The sequence below is a fragment of the Elephas maximus genome, chromosome 19, assembly GCF_024166365.1.
Source record: "Elephas maximus indicus isolate mEleMax1 chromosome 19, mEleMax1 primary haplotype, whole genome shotgun sequence".
Lineage (NCBI taxonomy): Eukaryota > Metazoa > Chordata > Mammalia > Proboscidea > Elephantidae > Elephas > Elephas maximus.
In genome coordinates this window covers 19,244,452-19,262,700 of record NC_064837.1, presented here as the reverse complement: position 1 = coordinate 19,262,700, position 18,249 = coordinate 19,244,452, and positions in this window count along the sequence as shown.

Genomic DNA, 18,249 nt, shown 5'->3' with positions numbered 1-18,249 from the left:
ATCTGTTGGCTGCCTGAATATCTTCTTTAGTGAAATGTGTGTTCATATCCTTTGCCCACTTCTTGATTGGGTTGTTCGTCTTTTTATGGTTGAGTTTTGACAGAATCATGTAGATTTTAGAGATCAGGCGCTGGTCTGAGATGTCATAGCTGAAAATTCTTTCCCAGTCTGTAGGTGGTCTTTTTACTCTTTTGGTGAAGTCTTTAGATGAGCATAGATATTTGATTTTTAGGAGCTCCCAGTGATCGGGTTTCTCTTCATCATTTTTGGTAATGTTTTGTATTCTGTTTATGCCTTGTATTAGGGCTCCTAGGGTTGTCCCTATTTTTTCTTCCATGATCTTTATCGTTTTAGTCTTTACGTTTAGGTCTTTGATCCACTTGGAGTTAGTTTTTGTGCATGGTGTGAGGTATGGGTCCTGTTTCATTCTTTTGCAAATGGATATCCAGTTATGCCAGCACCATTTGTTAAAAAGACTATCTTTTCCGCAATTAACTGACACTGGGCCTTTGTCAAATATCAGCTGCTCATACGTGGATGGATTTATATCTGGGTTCTCAATTCTGTTCCATTGGTCTATGTGCCTATTGTTGTACCAGTACCAGGCTGTTTTGACTACTGTGGCTGTATAATAGGTTCTGAAATCAGGTAGAGTGAGGCCTCCCACTTTCTTCTTCTTTTTCAGTAATGCTTTGCTTATCCGAGGCTTCTTTCCTTTCCATATGAAATTGGTGATTTGTTTCTCTATCCCCTTAAAATATGACATTGGAATTTGGATCGGAAGTGCGTTAAATGTATAGATGGCTTTTGGTAGAATAGACATTTTTACTATGTTAAGTCTTCCTATCCATGAGCAAGGTATGTTTTTCCACTTAAGTAGGTCCTTTTTAATTTCTTGTAGTAGAGCTTTGTAGTTTTCTTTGTATAGGTCTTTTACATCCTTGGTAAGATTTATTCCTCAGTATTTTATCTTCTTGGGGGCTACTGTGAATGGTATTGATTTGGTTATTTCCTCTTCGGTGTTCTTTTTGTTGATGTAGAGGAATCCAAGTGATTTTTGTATGTTTATTTTGTAACCTGAGACTCTGCCAAACTCTTTTATTAGTTTCAGTAGTTTTCTGGAGGATTCCTTAGGGTTTTCTGTGTATAAGATCATGTCATCTGCAAATAGGGATAACTTTACTTCCTCCTTACCAATCCGGATACCCTTTATTTCTTTGTCTAGCCTAATTGCCCTGGCTAGGACTTCAAGTACGATGTTGAATAAGAGCGGTGATAAAGGGCATCCTTGTCTGGTTCCCGTTCTCAAGGGAAATGCTTTCAGGTTCTCTCCATTTAGAGTGATATTGGCTGTTGGCTTTGCATAGATGCCCTTTATTATGTTGAGGAATTTTCCTTCAATTCCTATTTTGGTAAGAGTTTTTATCATAAATGGGTGTTGGACTTTGTCAAATGCCTTTTCTGCATCAACTGGTAAGATCATGTGGTTTTTATCTTTTGTTTTATTTATTTGATGGATTACATTAATGGTTTTTCTGATATTAAACCAGCCTTGCATACCTGGTATAAATCCCACTTGATCATGGTGAATTATTTTTTTGATGTGTTGTTGGATTCTATTGGCTAGAATTTTGTTGAGGATTTTTGCATCTACGTTCATGAGGGATATAGGTCTGTAATTTTCTTTTTTTGTAATGTCTTTACCTGGTTTTGGTATCAGGGAGATGGTGGCTTCATAGAATGAGTTGGGTAGTATTCCCTCCTTTTCTATGCTTTGAATATACCTTCAGTAGTAGTGGTGTTAACTCTTCTCTGAAAGTTTGGTAGAACTCTGCAGTGAAGCCGTCCGGGCCAGGGCTTTTTTTTGTTGGAAGTTTTTTGATTACCGTCTCAATCTCTTTTTTTGTTATGGGTCTATTTAGTTGTTCTACTTCTGAATGTGTTAGTTTAGGTAGGTAGTGTTTTTCCAAGAATTCATCCATTTCTTCTAGGTTTGCAAATTTGTTAGAGTACAATTTTTTGTAGTAATCTGAAATGATTCTTTTAATTTCATTTGGTTCTGTTGTGATGTGGTCCTTCTCGTTTCTTATTCGGGTTATTTGTTTCCTTTCCTGTTATTTCTTTAGTCAGTCTAGCCAATGGTTTATCAATTTTGTTAATTTTTTCAAAGAACCAGCTTTTGGCTTTGTTAATTCTTTCAATTGTTTTTCTGTTCTCTAATTCATTTAGTTCAGCTCTAATTTTTATTATTTGTTTTCTTCTGGTGCCTGATGGGTTCTTTTGTTGCTCACTTTCTATTTGTTCAAGTTGTAGGGACAGTTCTCTGCTTTTGGCTCTTTCTTCTTTTTGTATGTGTGCATTTATCGATATAAATTGGCCTCTGAGCACTGCTTTTGCTGTGTCCCAGAGGTTTTGATAGGAAGTATTTTCATTCTCGTTGCATTCTATGAATTTCCTTATTCCCTCCTTGATGTCTTCTATAACCCAGTCTTTTTTCAGGAGGGTGTTGTTCATTTTCCAAGTATTTGATTTCTTTTTCCTAGTTTTTCTGTTACTGATTTCTAGTTTTATTGCCTTGTGGTCTGAGAAGATGCTTTGTAATATTTCGATGTTTTGGACTCTGCAAAGGTTTGTTTTATGACCTAATATGTGGTCTATTCTAGAGAATGTTCCATGTGCGCTAGAAAAAAAAGTATACTTTGCAGCAGTTGGGTGGAGAGTTCTGTATAAGTCGATGAGGTCGAGTTGGTTGATTGTTGTAAGTAGGTCTTCCGTGTCTCTATTGAGCTTCTTACTGGATGTCCTGTCCTTCTCCGATAGTGGTGTGTTGAAGTCTCCTACTATAATTGTGGAGGTGTCTGTCTCACTTTTCAATTCTGTTAAAATTTGATTTATGTATCTTGCAGTCCTGTCATTGGGTGCATAAATATTTAATATGGTTATGTCTTCCTGATCAATTGTCCGTTTTATCATTATATAGTGTTCTTCTTTATCCTTTGTGGTGGATTTAAGTCTAAAGTCTATTTTGTCAGAAATTAATATTGCTACTCCTTTTTTGCTTATTGTTTGCTTGATATATTTTTTTCCATCCTTTGAGTTTTAGTTTGTTTGTGTCTCTAAGTCTAAGGTGTGTCTCTTGTAGGCAGCATATAGATGGATCGTGTTTCTTTATCCAGTCCGTGACTCTCTGTCTCTTTACTGGTGCATTTAGTCCATTTACATTCAGCGTAATTATAGATAAATAAGTTTTTAGTGTTGTCATTTTGATGCCTTTTCATGTGTGTTGTTGGCAATTTCATTTTTCCACATACTTTTTTGTGCTGAGACGTTTTTCTTATTAAATTGTGAGATCCTCATTTTCATAGTGTTTGACTTTATGTTAGTTGAGTCGTTACGTTTTTCTTGAGTTATGGAGTTGTTATATCTTTTTGTGGTTACCTTATTATTTACCCCTATTTTTCTAAGTAAAAACCTAACTTGTATCGTTCTGTATCGCCTTGTATCACTCTCCATCTGGCAGTTGAATGCCTCCTGTATTTAGTCCCTCTTTTTGATTATTGTGATCTTTTACCTATTGACTTCCATGATTCCCTGTTATGTGTATTGTTATTATTATTTTTTTTTAATTAATCTTAATTTGTTTTTGTGATTTCCCTATTTGAGTTGATATCAGGACATTCTTTTTTGTGACCTTGTATTGTGCTGGTATCTGATATTATTGGTTTTCTGACCAAACAATATCCTTTAGTATTTCTTGTAGCTTTGGTTTGGTTTTGCAAATTCTCTAAACTTGTGTTTATCTGTAGATATCTTAATTTCGCCTTCATATTTCAGAGAGAGTTTTGCTGGATATATGATCCTTGGCTCGCAGTTTTTCTCCTTCAGTGCTCTGTATATGTCATCCCATTCCCTTCTTGCCTGCATGGTTTCTGCTGAGTAGTCTGAACTTATTCTTATTGATTCTCCCTTGAAGGAAACCTTTCTTTTCTCCCTGGCTGCTTTTAAAATTTGCTGTTTATCTTTGGTTTTGGCGAGTTTGATGATAATATGTCTTGGTGTTTTTCTTTTTGGATCAATCTTAAATGGGGTTCGATGAGCATCTTGGATAGATATCCCTTCGTCTTTCATGATGTCAGGGAAGTTTTGTTGCAGGAGTTCTTCAACTATTTTCTCTGTGTTTTCTGTCCCCCCTCCCTGCTCTGGGACTCCAATGACCCGCAAGTTATCCTTCTTGATAGAGTCCCACATGATTCTTAGGGTTTCTTCATTTTTTGTAATTCTTTTATCTGATTTTTTTTCAGCTATGTTGGTGTTGATTCCCTGGTCCTCCAGATGTCCCAGTCTGCATTCTAATTGCTCGAGTCTGCTCCTCTGACTTCCTAGTGCATTGTCTAATTCTGTAATTTTATTGTTAATCTTTTGGATTTCTACATGCTGTCTCTCTATGGATTCTTGCAACTTATTAATTTTTCCACTATGTTCTCGAATAATCTTTTTGAGTTCTTCAACAGTTTTATCAGTGTGTTCCTTGGCTTTTTCTGCAGTTTGCCTTATTTCATTTGTGATGTCTTGAAGCATTCTGTAAATTAGTTTTTTATATTCTGTATCTGATAATTCCAGGATTGTATCTTCATTTGGGAAAGATTTTGATTCTTTTATTTGGGGGTTTGGAGAAGCTGTCATGGTCTGCTTCTTTATGTGGTTTGGTATGGACTGCTGTCTCCGAGCCATCACTGGGAAACTAATTTTTCCAGAAAATCCGCTAAAAAAAAAACTGCAGTCAGATCCCTATCAGAGTTCTCCCTCTGGCTCAGGCTATTCGGATGTTAATGAAGCTGCATGGGGAGGGTGGGGGAGGGATCAGAGAGATAGGAGAGTAGCACCTCAGAATATAGCCAGAGTTGCTTGTCTTGCTTGGAATGACTATTATATCTGAGATTTCCACGGGGCGCGTCGACCTATGTGTGCTGTCTGTGAGGAGATTGCCCCCCGGGCGTCTGGCCCACTGGACTCACGGTCAGATCCTCCACTGCCAGCCTGGGGCGGTGCACTCCCGACTCCAAAATCAGTCGCTGCCTCCCGGGGCCTCCCTGTCCCGCCTACCGTGTCGCTGCGCCGCTCCCGCGAACCGGCTGGGCTCCCCCCCGGGGTCAGCTCAGGCGAGTGGAGCAGCTCCCCGCGCCTGCGCCGCGACCTCGCGTCCCGGCTGGGACGCCACTCTCCCCGCTCCAAGACCCGTCACTGTCTCCTGGGGCCTTCTCCCACCGGCTGCGTCCCCACGCCGCCTGCGTGAACCCGCTGGCCCCCCCCCCGAGGTGAGTTCAGGGTGGTGGAGTTGCTCCCCGCGCTCACGACCCACCAAAATCCCGGCGGGACGGCTCCCCGGCTGGGACGCTGCTCTCCCCGCTCCAAGACCTGTCACTGCCTCCCAGGGACTTCTCCCACCGGCTGCGCCGCCACGCCGCCTGCGAGAACCGGCTGGGCCCCCCCCCGGAATGACTTCGGGGGCCAGGGCTAGGCCCCTTGTTTGTCCTGTCTGCCACCCTGGGCTTTGCCCCAAATCGGGCGCCGAAGGTCACCTGACTGGTGCTGGCTCCAGGCTCTGAAAACAATCGCTGCCTCTCCGTATTTGTTCGTTCTCCGTCTCTAAATCTGTTTTTGTTGTTCAGGGTTCGTGGATTGTTATGTATGTGATCGATTCACTTGTTTTTCCGAGTCTTTGTTGCAAGAGGGATCCGCAGTAGCATCCACCTAGTCCTCCATCTTGGCCCCGCCTCCACGTTTAACTTTTTGAAAAACCACCAAGCCATTTTCCACAGCGACTGTACCATTTTACGATCCCACCAGCAGTGAATGAAGGTGCCAAATTTCTCAAGATCCTCACCAGCACCTGTTGTTTTCTGTTTTTCTTCTTTCTGTTACCTTTATTTATTTTATTTTATTTTTTGTTGTTGAGAATATACACAGCAAGCCACACACCAATTCAACAGTTTCTATATGTACAATTCAGTGACATTGGTTACATTTTTCGAGTTGTGCAACCATTTTCACCCTCCTTTTCTGAGTTGTTCCTCCTGCATTAACATAAACTCATTGCCCTCTGAGGTTCTTATCTAATCTTCCTGGTTGTTGTTACTTTGATCCCATATAGGTAGTTCTTAAAAGAGCAGAATGCTCAAGGCAGACATTTTTTACTAGTTGTTCTAGACTATTGTTTGGTTTTAAGAAGACTTCAGGGAATATTTTTGGTTTAAATTTTCAAGATTATCTCAGGGCAATAGTTTCAGGGGTTCATCCAAACTTCATGGCTCCAGGAAGCCTGGATTCCATGAGAATTTGAAATTCTGTTCTGCATTTCCCTGCTTTTGAACAGGATTCTTCTACAGAATCTTTGATCAAAATGTTCAGTAATGGTAGCCGGGCACCCTCCAGTTCTTCTGATCTCATGGCAAAGGAGACAGTTCTTCATGGAGGCCACTAGCCACACATTCCATACCTTCCTCCTATTCCTGGCTCTCTTTCTTCCTCTGTTGTTCCAGGCAGATAGACACCAATTGTTGTGCCTTGGATGGCTGCTTGCAAGCCTTTAAGACCCCAGGCGCTGCACAATGAACTAGGAGGTAGGACAGAAGCACTAAACTCATTATTAGGCCAGTTAACTGGAATATCCCATAAAACCATGATCCTAAACCTCCAAACCAAGGAACCAATCCCATGAGGTGTTCAGATGCACATAAGCAGCTTCAGCAGTGCCTTTTTTTTTTGTCATTGTTGTAAATGTATTTATCACACAACTTTTGCCAATTCAACTTTTCACAGGTGTACAACTTATTGACAGCAATTACAATAATCAGCTGTGCAACTCTACCCTTAATGCGATTTTTCCATCACCGTTAACTCCACTTTTCCCCTCCCTCCTGCCCCTGGTAGCCATGAATAAACTTTGCTTTCTATGCATTTACTCTTTCTTGACTTTTTATATAATTGAGGTCATGCAATATTTGTCCTTCTGTGACTGACTTATTTCACTCAGCATAATGTCTTTAAGCTCCATCCATATTATAGCATGTATCAAGTCTTCATTTCTTCTACTAGCTGAGTAGTATTTCGTTGTATGCATGTACCACATTTTGTTTATTCATTCATCTGTTGATGGGCATTTAGGTGGTTTCCACCTTTTAGCTATTGTGAATAGTGCTGCAATGAACATTGGTGTATAAATCTCTGTTTGAGTCTCTGCTTTCAAGTCTTTTGGGTATATACCTAGGAGTGGGATTGCTGGGCCATATGGTAGTTCTATTCTTAGTTTTTTAAGGAACCACCACACTGTTTTCCACAACAGCTGTACCATTGTGCATTCCCAATTTCCCCACATCCTCACCAACATTTTTTTTTTTCACTTAGCCATCTTGAAAAAACAAACAAGCAAACAAACAAACCCATTGCTGTCAAGTCAATTCTGACTCATAGCAACCCTCTAGGAGAGAATAGAACTGTCCCATAGGATTTCCAAGGAGCGGATGGTGGATTCAAATTTTGACCTTCTGGTTAACAGCCAAACTCTTAACCACGGCACCACCAGGGCTCCTAAGCCATCCTAGTGCGAGTAAAATGGTATCTCGTTGTGGTTTTGGTTTCTTGAACATCTTTGCATGTGTTTGGTGACAATTTGAATATCCTCTTTGGTGAAATGTCTGTTCAAGTCTTTTGCCCATTTTATGTTTGGGTTATTTGTCTTTTTTTTTTTTGGTTAAGTTATTAAGTTATTAAAGTTTTATACATATTTTGGTTATTTTTATTAAATACATGGTTTTTGAAGATATTCTCTCAGTTACTCAGCCTTTTTGCTTTTTTGATAAAGTCTTTTTGATGAACAAAATTTTTAAATTTTATGAGGTCCCATTTATTTTGTCTTTTGCTATTTGTGCTTTTGTTATTATATTAGATAATACATCGTTAAAAACCAGGCCCAACAGCATTACCCTAAGAATTTTCTGGTTTTAGTTTGCACATTTAGGTGCTTAATCCATTTTGAATTTGTCTTTGTGTATGGTGTGACGCTTGAATCATGTTCCATTTTTCTGCATGTGGAAATCTAGTTTTCCCAACGCCATTTATTGAAGACTCTTCTTTCTCTTCAAATGGACTTAGCACCCTTGTCAAAAATCAGTTGACCAGAGATGTGTGGGTTTATTTCTAGACTCTCAATTCTATCCCATTGGTCTATGTGTTGTTGTATACAAGTACCAGGCTGTTTTGATTACTGTAGCTGTGTAATATGTTTTAAAATTAGGAAGTGAGAGTCCTTCTACTTTGTTCTTCTCTTTCAACATTGCTTTGATGGGGCAGTGGTTAAGAGCTCAGCTACTAACCAAAAGGTTGCAGTTCAAATCCACCAGCTACTCCTTGGAAACACTACTGGGCAGTTTTACTCTGTTCTATAAGGTTTGTATGAGTCAGAATCAACTCGATGGCAATGGGTTAGCTATTCTGGGCCCCTTGCCATTCCACATAAAGTTGAAGATTGGTTTTCCCATTTCCATGAAGAAGGCTGTTGGAATTTTAATCGGAATTGCAATGAATCTATAGATTACTTTCGGTAGTACTGACATCTTAACGATATTAAGTCTTCCAACCCAAGAGCACAGAACATCTTCCTGTTTATTTAAGTTCTCTTTAATCTCTTTCAGCAGTGTTTTATAATTTTCATTGTATAAATCCTTCAGTTCCCTAGTTAGATTTATCCCTAGGTATTTTATTATCTTAGATGCTATTGTAAATTGAATTGTTTCCCTAATTTCCCTTTCAGATTTCTCAATGCTGGTATATAGAAACTCAACTAATTTTTGTTTGTTGACCTTGTTGTCCACTTTGCTAAATTCCTCTACTAGCTCTAGAAGTTTTCTTGCAGACTCTTTGGGATTTTCTATACATGGGATCATATCATCCATGAATAGAGATACTTTTACTTCTTCTTTTCCAATCTGGGTACTTTTTATTTCTTTTTCCTGTCTTATTGCTCTGGCTAGGACTTCTAATACAATATTGAATACAAGTGGTGAGAATGGGCACCCTTGTCTCGTTCCCAATTTCAAGGGGAAAGTTCTCAGTCTTTTTCCATTAAGTATAATGTTGGCTGTTGGCTTTTCATATTTGCCCCGAATCATTTGAGAAATTTCTCTTCTATTCCAATTCTCTTTAGGGTTTTTATCAAGAAAGGTGTTGAATTTTATCAGATGCTTTTTGTGCATCCAGAGAGATGATCATGCAGTTCTTTTTCTTTGTTCTATTGATGTGGTTTATTACACTGATTGATAGTCTAATGTTGAACCATCCCTGCATTCCTGGAGTAAATCCCACTTGGTCATGGTGTATTATTCTTTTAATATGCTGTTGGATTATGTTTGCTAGTATTTTGTTGAGGATTTTTGCATCTATATTCATAAGAGATATTGGCCTGTAGTTTTATTCTTTTGTGGTGTCTTTGTCTGTTTTCAGTTTTTTAATCATCCCATTAATTACTAGGATTACTTTGCATGGTTTCAACTTGTGTGGTCATTTTTACTGTCCCATATTACCATGTGAAGTGAAGACTGCCTGTATGTATTTGTTACAGGGCTATGGCCTTACACAATCGTGGGAGCTGGTTAAGCATTTTCTGGAAAGCTGTTGTCTTCTTGTCTGATACTGGAGCCAGAAGTCCACAGGGCAGGCAATTGGTAATAAAAAATGAATGTAAAGTGGGGGAGAACAAGAATAGTCTGGAACTCACAAGCCTGAACTGGAGCCCATGAGGAGAGCTGGAAACCTGTGTCAATTCTTGTTGCCTCTGATGTAGGTGGTGTGGGTGTCCTGCTCTTTGGACATAGTTAAACATCCACACCTGGCCCAGGAGTCAGATAAGCTGAAGGAAGATTCAGGGGAATGTGAAGCAGTTACAGGCATGGCCACTGCCTCGTAACAATGAGGTGACCCAGAAGGTAACCGGCAATACGTGTCAGCTACAGAATGGCTGCTGCTTCACTTGTGCTCTCCAAATCACCCACAAGAATCTCTCTGTGGCAGCGGCACCATTAGGGAGATACCGGGTGTGCGAACCACACCAGGTGACACTGTCAGAGGGGTGACACCAAAATGATTGTCTATAAAATTTTTGTGTAGTGTTTCAAAATAAATATATTAGCTTTTATAAAAACATTTCTATATGGTTAGTTATAACAACAAAAACCATTTTTGTAACCCCAGCTTACATGTATCAATATACCCACAGGGCTAAAACTCTATGCTTGTTTACTTTTTGAGCCTTCTAATGCTCTCTGGTCAGAGCTGTCACTATTACGCAATTACGAGGACTCTTTGAATCTCCTGGTTTTGTCAGCACGCGCTGTAAGCCCACACTGTTGTTTTCTTTGCTGCTGGTGTTTTTATAGTCACTGATTTTGTTAAATTTTCTGGTGTTCTAGCTACAATATTGTGGTAATCAGTATTTGTGAACCTGTATCAATAACTGTTTTGAGACCGAATTAGTAATTAAAGGAAAAGAAGGAGTGATATTACGGGAATTACGACTTAGGAGTAATGCTAGTACAAAAAACATTACTAAGGTTTCTGTATGGCCTGGTACAGGAGGCAGGTGGTCCATGTGGGTGGGTGGCACCATGAGTTATCACACTAGATGATACCAACCCTAGTAACACCACTGCTCTGTGGCCCATGCTAACTGGAAACATACAGGAAAGGTAATTCTGGAAAATGTAAATCAGCCTAGCCAAGTTGATACATTACAAAGTCAGTATACTTACTCTATTGCTCAATGGTTATACACACTGACTTTGGAGTCAGACTTCCCAGGTTTGAATCACAGCTCCTTTATTTAAAGCTGTATGTCCAAGCGTAAGTTACCTAGTATTCCTGTGCCTCAGTTTTCTTGTCTATAAAATGAAAATGTAATAGTAGTACTTAATTTGTGAGATTCATATGAGGATTAAATGTGATTATATATATATATATGTATTATATACTTGGCCCAATGGAAAAGTTCAATAAATATCAGCTATTATTAGCTGTGTGATCTTGGGCAAATCACTTAATCTTTGTGACCCTCAGTTTTTTTATGTGTAAAATGGCTATAACTTCCTTGGCGTATTTCACAGATTTATAGTGAGAATCAAACAAAATAAGCCATTTTTAAAGCCTTATACATATGTGAACAGTGGTGACGGTTCCTTCCAGTTTCAGGATTGATACCTACCTCAATGACTAACCTAAAGCAAGCTCTTCAGTGATTATTGATTATAAAAAGCAGTTCTCCAAATATACTGTATTAATGTAATATATCAATAACAGAGGAAACTGGGTGTGGGGTATGTGGAACTCTTTGTATCATCTTTGCAATTTTTCTGTAAATCTAAACCTGTCCAAAATAAAAAGCTTATTTTAAAAAACTTAATAAAATAGAGTAAAATAAAAAGAATGTTTAAAAAAGTGGTTCTCAGACTTTAGCAGGCAGTTTCTGTTCGGGGCGATAAAAAAGTTTTGAGTTTTGGAAATAGTGGTAATGGTTAAACAACATTGTGAATGTAATTAATGTCATTGAATTGTACACTTAAAATGGTTAAAATAGGAAATTTTTATGTTATATATGCTTTAACAAACACACCAACAAAACAAAACACTTTAGCAGGCATCAGAATCCCTTAGAGGGCTTGTTAGAACACAGATTGCTGGCAATCCCTCCACCCCTAGCCCTGAAGTTTCCGTTTTGGATTCAGTATGTCTGGAGAGGGCCAGAGAAGTTGTGTTTCTAACAAGTAATGGTGAGATTGCTGATCCAAGGATCATACTTTGAGAAACACTGACTTAAATTTAAACAAATGGGGCTTCCTGTCTTTCCCAGGTACAGAGGCCTCCCATTGGTCATGGCCCATCATTTCTTGGCTCATTCTGTCCATGACATCACCCAATATTTACTTACTTTCCAGGCAAGAAAGACGGAGACAAGTGATGACTAACCCAAAATCACTCAATAGGACACAGTTAAACAGCGCCTGGAAAATCCCTGTTACTCTTCTCCCCTTTTCTCCAGCCTCTTCAAAACTCTAGGCCATGGATCAAGCCAAGCTTAAAATAATATAAAACCAATATATATTTAAATGTATATATGTATACATTTTCATTATAAAGGAAATATATGCTCATAGAAGAAAATTAAGAAAACAGAGCTCCCTCGTCTAAACACAACCACTTATTTTGGTATAGTTATTTCCTGAATTTTATTTCAACTATATGTTTTGAGGGCTTTCTTTTAAACTGCTGGTGTCCGAACAAGGGTGGCACTGTCCAAGGAATTAAGAGTAATCACTTTGCCCCTTCTCCCTCTGTGAGCAGAGATAAGAGAAGGTTCTGGCACAATTAAGAGTGCATTTTCTAATCTAATAGGACAGTGATTATTGTCTAAAGCCACTTGCTTACTCAGACAGCCAAATAATAATAATCATCTAACTACTGATAGGTATAAACCTTTCATGTGTGTGTAATTTGGATATTTTCCTTTAAAAAATTTCAGAAGTGTGACTGCCCTGACAGGAAACACAGGGTGGAGCAGGAGAAAAGTGGGATGCAGACCTCAAATTCTAGTAAAAAGACCAGACTTAATGGTCTGACTGAGACTGGAGGGAACCCAGAGGTCATGTGCCCTGGACTGTTAGCCCAAAACTAAAACCATTCCCGAAGCCAACTCTTCACACAAAGATTAGACTGGACTGTAAGCCATAAAATGATACTGGTGAGGAGTGTGCTTCTTAGTTCAAGTAGACACATGAGACTATGTGGGCAGCTCCTGTCTGGAGGTGACATGAGAAGGCAGGAGCTGGTTGAATGGACACAGGAAATACAGGGTGGAGAAAAGGAGTATGCTGTCTCATTGCAGGGAGAACAACTAGGATCACATAACAATATATGTGTATAAGTTTTTGTATGAGAAACTGACTTGAACTGTAAACTTTCACTTAAAGCACAATAAAAAAAAAAACTTCAGAAGTGGAATTACTGAGTCAAAGGATAAAATTTACACAATTTAGATGATAACGAAGACATATACCCCCAAAATACCAAAAGCTCCAAAGCTGTTGATTCAAGGTACTCAGGCCTCACACACTGGTGTGAGAGAATAAATTGTTACAATCTTTCTGCAGGGAAATTTGTTAATATGTATTAAAACACTTTGATCCAGCAATTCTACTTTTGGGAATTTATCTGAAGGAAATAATTGGACATATGTACGAGGATGTATGTGCTGGGAAGTTCAAAGAAGCATGTTTATAATAGTTGAAAATAGACATAATTTAAATATCTAACAATAAGGATTGTTAAATAAAAAATAATAAAACCGTATGATCAAATATCATGAGGTAATTAAAAATGATAATGATCAATATTGATTAAGAAGAGAAAATATTCATGATACAGTGCTTGGTAAGAACAGCATTTAGCGTATTATCCCTTTAAAAGTTGTAATATGGATATATGCATAAAATAAAAGGCCAGAAGGAAACACATCAGCATTTTGATAGTGCTTTTACCAGGTAGTATGTCTATGGCTTATTTTACCTTTCTTTTCCATATTTTTCACATTGGATAATTATTACTTTTAAAATCGGGGGAAAAGTAATTAAAAAGTAACTGGAGTCTTATATATTTTTTTAATTTATTTTTTGGTGAACATATACATGGCAAAATATACACTATTTCAATAATTTCTATACATACAATTCAGTGACATTGATTACATTCTCAAGTTATACAACCATTCTTATTATCCTTTTCCAAATTATTTCACCACGATTTTTATCAACATAAACTCACTATCCCCTAAGCTTCTCATATAACCTTTCGGGTTGCTGTTGTCAATTTGATCCCACATAGATAATGTTTTTTAAAGAGCACAATGCTCAACGCAGACTTGTTTTACTAATTAAACTAAACTATTGTTTTTTTTTTGGTTCAAAGAAGACTTCAGGTGATAGCTTTGGTTTAAGATTTAAAGATTATCTCAGGGGAATAGTTTTGGGGATTCAACCAGTCTCAATGTCTCCAGAATGTCTGGATTCCATTGAGAATTTAAAATTCTGTTCCACATTTCACCCCTTTTGATCAGGATTCTTCCATAGAATCCTTGATCAAAACATTCAGTAACTGTAGAAGGCAGTGTTGTTCATGGAGAATACCAGATACACATTCCATTTCCTCCTCTAATTCCTGACTCTCCTTCTTTCTTTGCTACTCTAGGCGAACGGGTACCAATTGTTGTTCTTGGATGGCCACTTGTAAGCTTTTAAAACTCCAGGCACTATGCAACGAACTAGGGGGTAGAACAGAAACATCCTCTTATGCCACCCTCTTCCCAGAAGTCCTTATTTTATACATTTCAATTTGTTACTCACGTAAAGATCTACCTGTACTGAAATAGATTTCTTTGACTCCATGCCTCTTCTCACTTTGCTCAACTTAAACCCTGCTCCTCCTTTGTGTGCGACTCCAGAATTCCTTGCTTTCTTTCCCCCTCTGTCATTGCCTCTGCTTTCTCCCACAGCCCCTACTCTATTCCCATCATGCTTCGTTAGTGAATGTTTTTTTACAAAAGTGGGCCTTACCCCTTGTGATACCTATCCAAAGCGGCTCAGCCTAGAAAATCTCCTTGGAGAGCTGCCCCTTCCTGGCCTCCACTCAGCCAGACTTGGGAGTCACAGGTCATTCTGGGGTGTGGAGCCTGGAGTAGAAGAGGTGCTAGCCAAAGAGGCATGCCTGGGGCACTTAACAACAGATCAAACAAAGTTCGCTGCCAAGTAGCCATCTGCGCTGGGCCAATAATGTCCTCTGATAAGCTGCTAACTTTCCTAAGGTCTGGTTTTCAACCCTTGGACTCAGCCTTGGGAGAACTCAATGGAACTCAAGGTCCTACGGATTTAGCTGGCTTTGGGCCTTAGATGTGCCAGCCCCTACCCTTGACCCTGGACATAAGAGGTTGAGCATGAGAAGGAAGGAGAAGCAGGGAGGACTCTTGTGAATACAGGAGGGCTCGGACATCTCAGGTACAGCTCCTTCACCCACTGAAAGCACCTACTTTCTCTTCTGATTTACTTCCCCACCAAAACATTAGGACTGACACCTTCTTGGTAACTTTTCAATCATGGGCTCGTATAGGATTTCAGAGCTGGAAACACCATAAGAAATCATCTGTTCCGACTGCCTTACTTTCCAGTCCAGAGAGGGAGGTCAAGTAACTTATCCAGTGATACTCGGTTTATGAAACAAAAAGTACCAGAACCAGGTTCCCTGAATCCTAACTCAGAGCTGCTTGTCTTTTTCACAAATGAGGTATTTCTAAAACAAACTACCCTTTAGTTTGGATCAACTTACTTCTAAATCAGCATTGACCCAATGTATGACTATAAACCATCAACACTGGAAAGGTCCTTCCTGTTCAAGTAGCATTGTTGTTAGCTGCTGTCAAGTCAGCCCCAACTCATGGCGATCCTATGTACAATGGAACATAATGCTGCCCGGTCCTACGCCATCCCCATGATGGGTTTCAGATTAGAACATTATGATCCATAGGGTTTTCACTGGCTGATTTTTCAGAAGTAGGTCTCCAGGCCTTTCTTCCTGGACTGTCTTAGTCTGGAAGCTCTGTTGAAACTTCTTTAGCATTGTAGAAATATGCAAGCCTTCACTGACAGGTGGTAACTGTGCCAGAGGTGCTTTGGCCATTCATGGAACCGGGTCTACCACATGGAAGGTGAGAATTCTACCACTGAACAACCACTGTCCTCACTCCAGTAGTACAACCCTTTTAATTTATAAGTGAGAAACTGAGACCTAGAGAGATTACACAGGGTCACTTAGCTGTCCAGGTTCAGAGCCAGACCTCCTGTCTCATTCACAGCTGTTTCCAGCTGTTTGAGGACTGACCACCATGGAGGGCAGGCTTGTGTCTCTAGGTACATGTAGTCACCAGAAACTTCTTGAGCTGGTAGATATTCTCTGTCTCTCTTTCTTCTTCATTTTAGTTGAGTGTTGGTGTGTTCAGTCCTGGGAAAGATGAGTGATCCTGCTTTGGTGGATGGTGGTGCTGAGGAATAGAGACCCCAGCCTAGGAAGAATGAAGGAAGAGAAAGGGTAAGTTAGAATAACTGAGTGTGTGGGAGGTCGGTGGAGGGGAAGTTAGGCTGAATCTGAAGGTGTAATGGGGGCCATACTTTCCAAAGAAAATATTGAGACTGTTGTCTAATGCCTCGTTCAATTAGAGGGCAGAATATTTGGAATCAGAATTTTTTTTTTTAATTGTGGATAGTCTGAAATTCTGAAAGAAATCTGTAAATGATCTGCTCATCCAGATGGCCCAGGCCAGACAACTGTCAAATCTAAGACCAGAAAGTGATAACAAATCACAGGATTCTGCCCCCTGCTTCTCTACTGGTGAATGTCTCGGCAGTTCAAAATAATGTCGCTTCTCTTCTTGGCTGTCTCCAGGGACATGATATCACATCCCTCTACATATTATCTACGAGATTACACACTGAGAAAGAACAGGAGATGGAATATCCTAGTTGCCCAAGGGTAGGACATGTACCTGCCCCTGGACTAGGGCCTGGGGTCTGCCTCATCCACCCACGTAGATTGCAAGTAGGAGAGGAGGTTTCCTAAAGGAAAACCAGGGGCTATTTTTGTTCTCCCGAAAAAAGAAGAGGAGATGGATACTGGGGAGGACCAAAATAGCTCTACCCATCACAAACAATGATGATTCCCTAGAGGTGAGATGCTAGAATCTCACCTCTGCTATGGCTGATTGGCTCAGCACCTATTCCGGGAGGCCTTCCTGTACTGCAGAGGCTGGAAAGCTAAATGCTACACTTCCCAGGTGGCATGCAGCTGGGATTCTGAATGCAAATTAGATTCTGCCAGTTAGATGCATTTCTGGGAGATTTAAAAAGTGGAAATGAGGTGGAGGTCATGCCATATTCTTGTTTCTTTTGACCCTTTGCTGCTGGCAAGTCAGGTCATAAGATGCCAATGCCCAGTGTCCAGCCAGGTTCAGGGATACTGAGAGGAAGTTGCAGAGGTAGCAGTGGCAGAATTCCACGTTCCGGTGTCCAGGTCAGTACAGTGATAGCAGCCTCCTGATTCAATCTTCCCGGTACCTGGATTGTAACTAGAGAGGCATGTTCTAGAACTCCATAGTTCCTTCTACCCTACCTTCCTGAGAGTGTCAGAGGTACTGACTCCCCAGGAGTATTCTGGGAGCCATTCATGGAGGCAAGCCTTGAGCTTGCTCCTCCCAACCTTCCAGGGATTTGGTAATCGCCTCATCTTTCTGTTAAATTCATTCCCTCTTTTTTTTTTTAACTTTTATTGTGGTGAAATATATATAACAAAACATATCACTTCAACCATTTTTAAGTGATATTCATTATTCACCATGTTGGACAACCATCACTGTTATCTGTTTCCAAATATTCTCATCATCCTTAACAGAAACTCTGCCCTCCTTAAGCAATAAACCAGTTGCAGTGTAGGCAGTTCCTACACATAGCAACTCCATGTCTGTCAGAATAGAACTGTTTTCTAATTTTCTGATTTTTCACAAGTAGAGCTCCAGACCTTTCTTCAGAGGTGACTCTGGGTAGACTTGAACCTACAACCTTTTGGTTAGCAGTTGAGTGCGTTAACCATTTGCACAACCCAGGGACTCCCCTTAGGTAATATTCCCCCATTTTCCCCACCTGCATGTCCCTGCTAACCACTAATAAACATTGGTCTCTGTGCATTTGCCTATTCTGGATATTTCACGTAAGTGGGATCATACGATATTTGTCCTTTTGTGTCTAACTTATTTTACTCAGAATAATTTTCAGGTTCATCCATGTTGTAGCATACATTTGAACTTCATCTCTTTTTATGGCTGGATAATGCTCCATCTTATGGCTATACCACACTTTGTCCGTTCATCTGTGCATGGACACTTGAGTTGTTTCTACCTTTTGGTTATTGTGAATAATGCTGCAGTAAACACTGGTGTACAAGTATCTGCTCGAGTTCCTGCTTTCAAATCTTTTGGTTATATACCCTGGAGTGGAATTGCTGGGTCATATGCATCCACCAAAATGTTTTCTATAGTGGCTGTACCATTTTATATTCCCACTAGCAATGGACAGGGTTCCAATTTTTCCAAATTCTGGCCAAGGCTTGTGA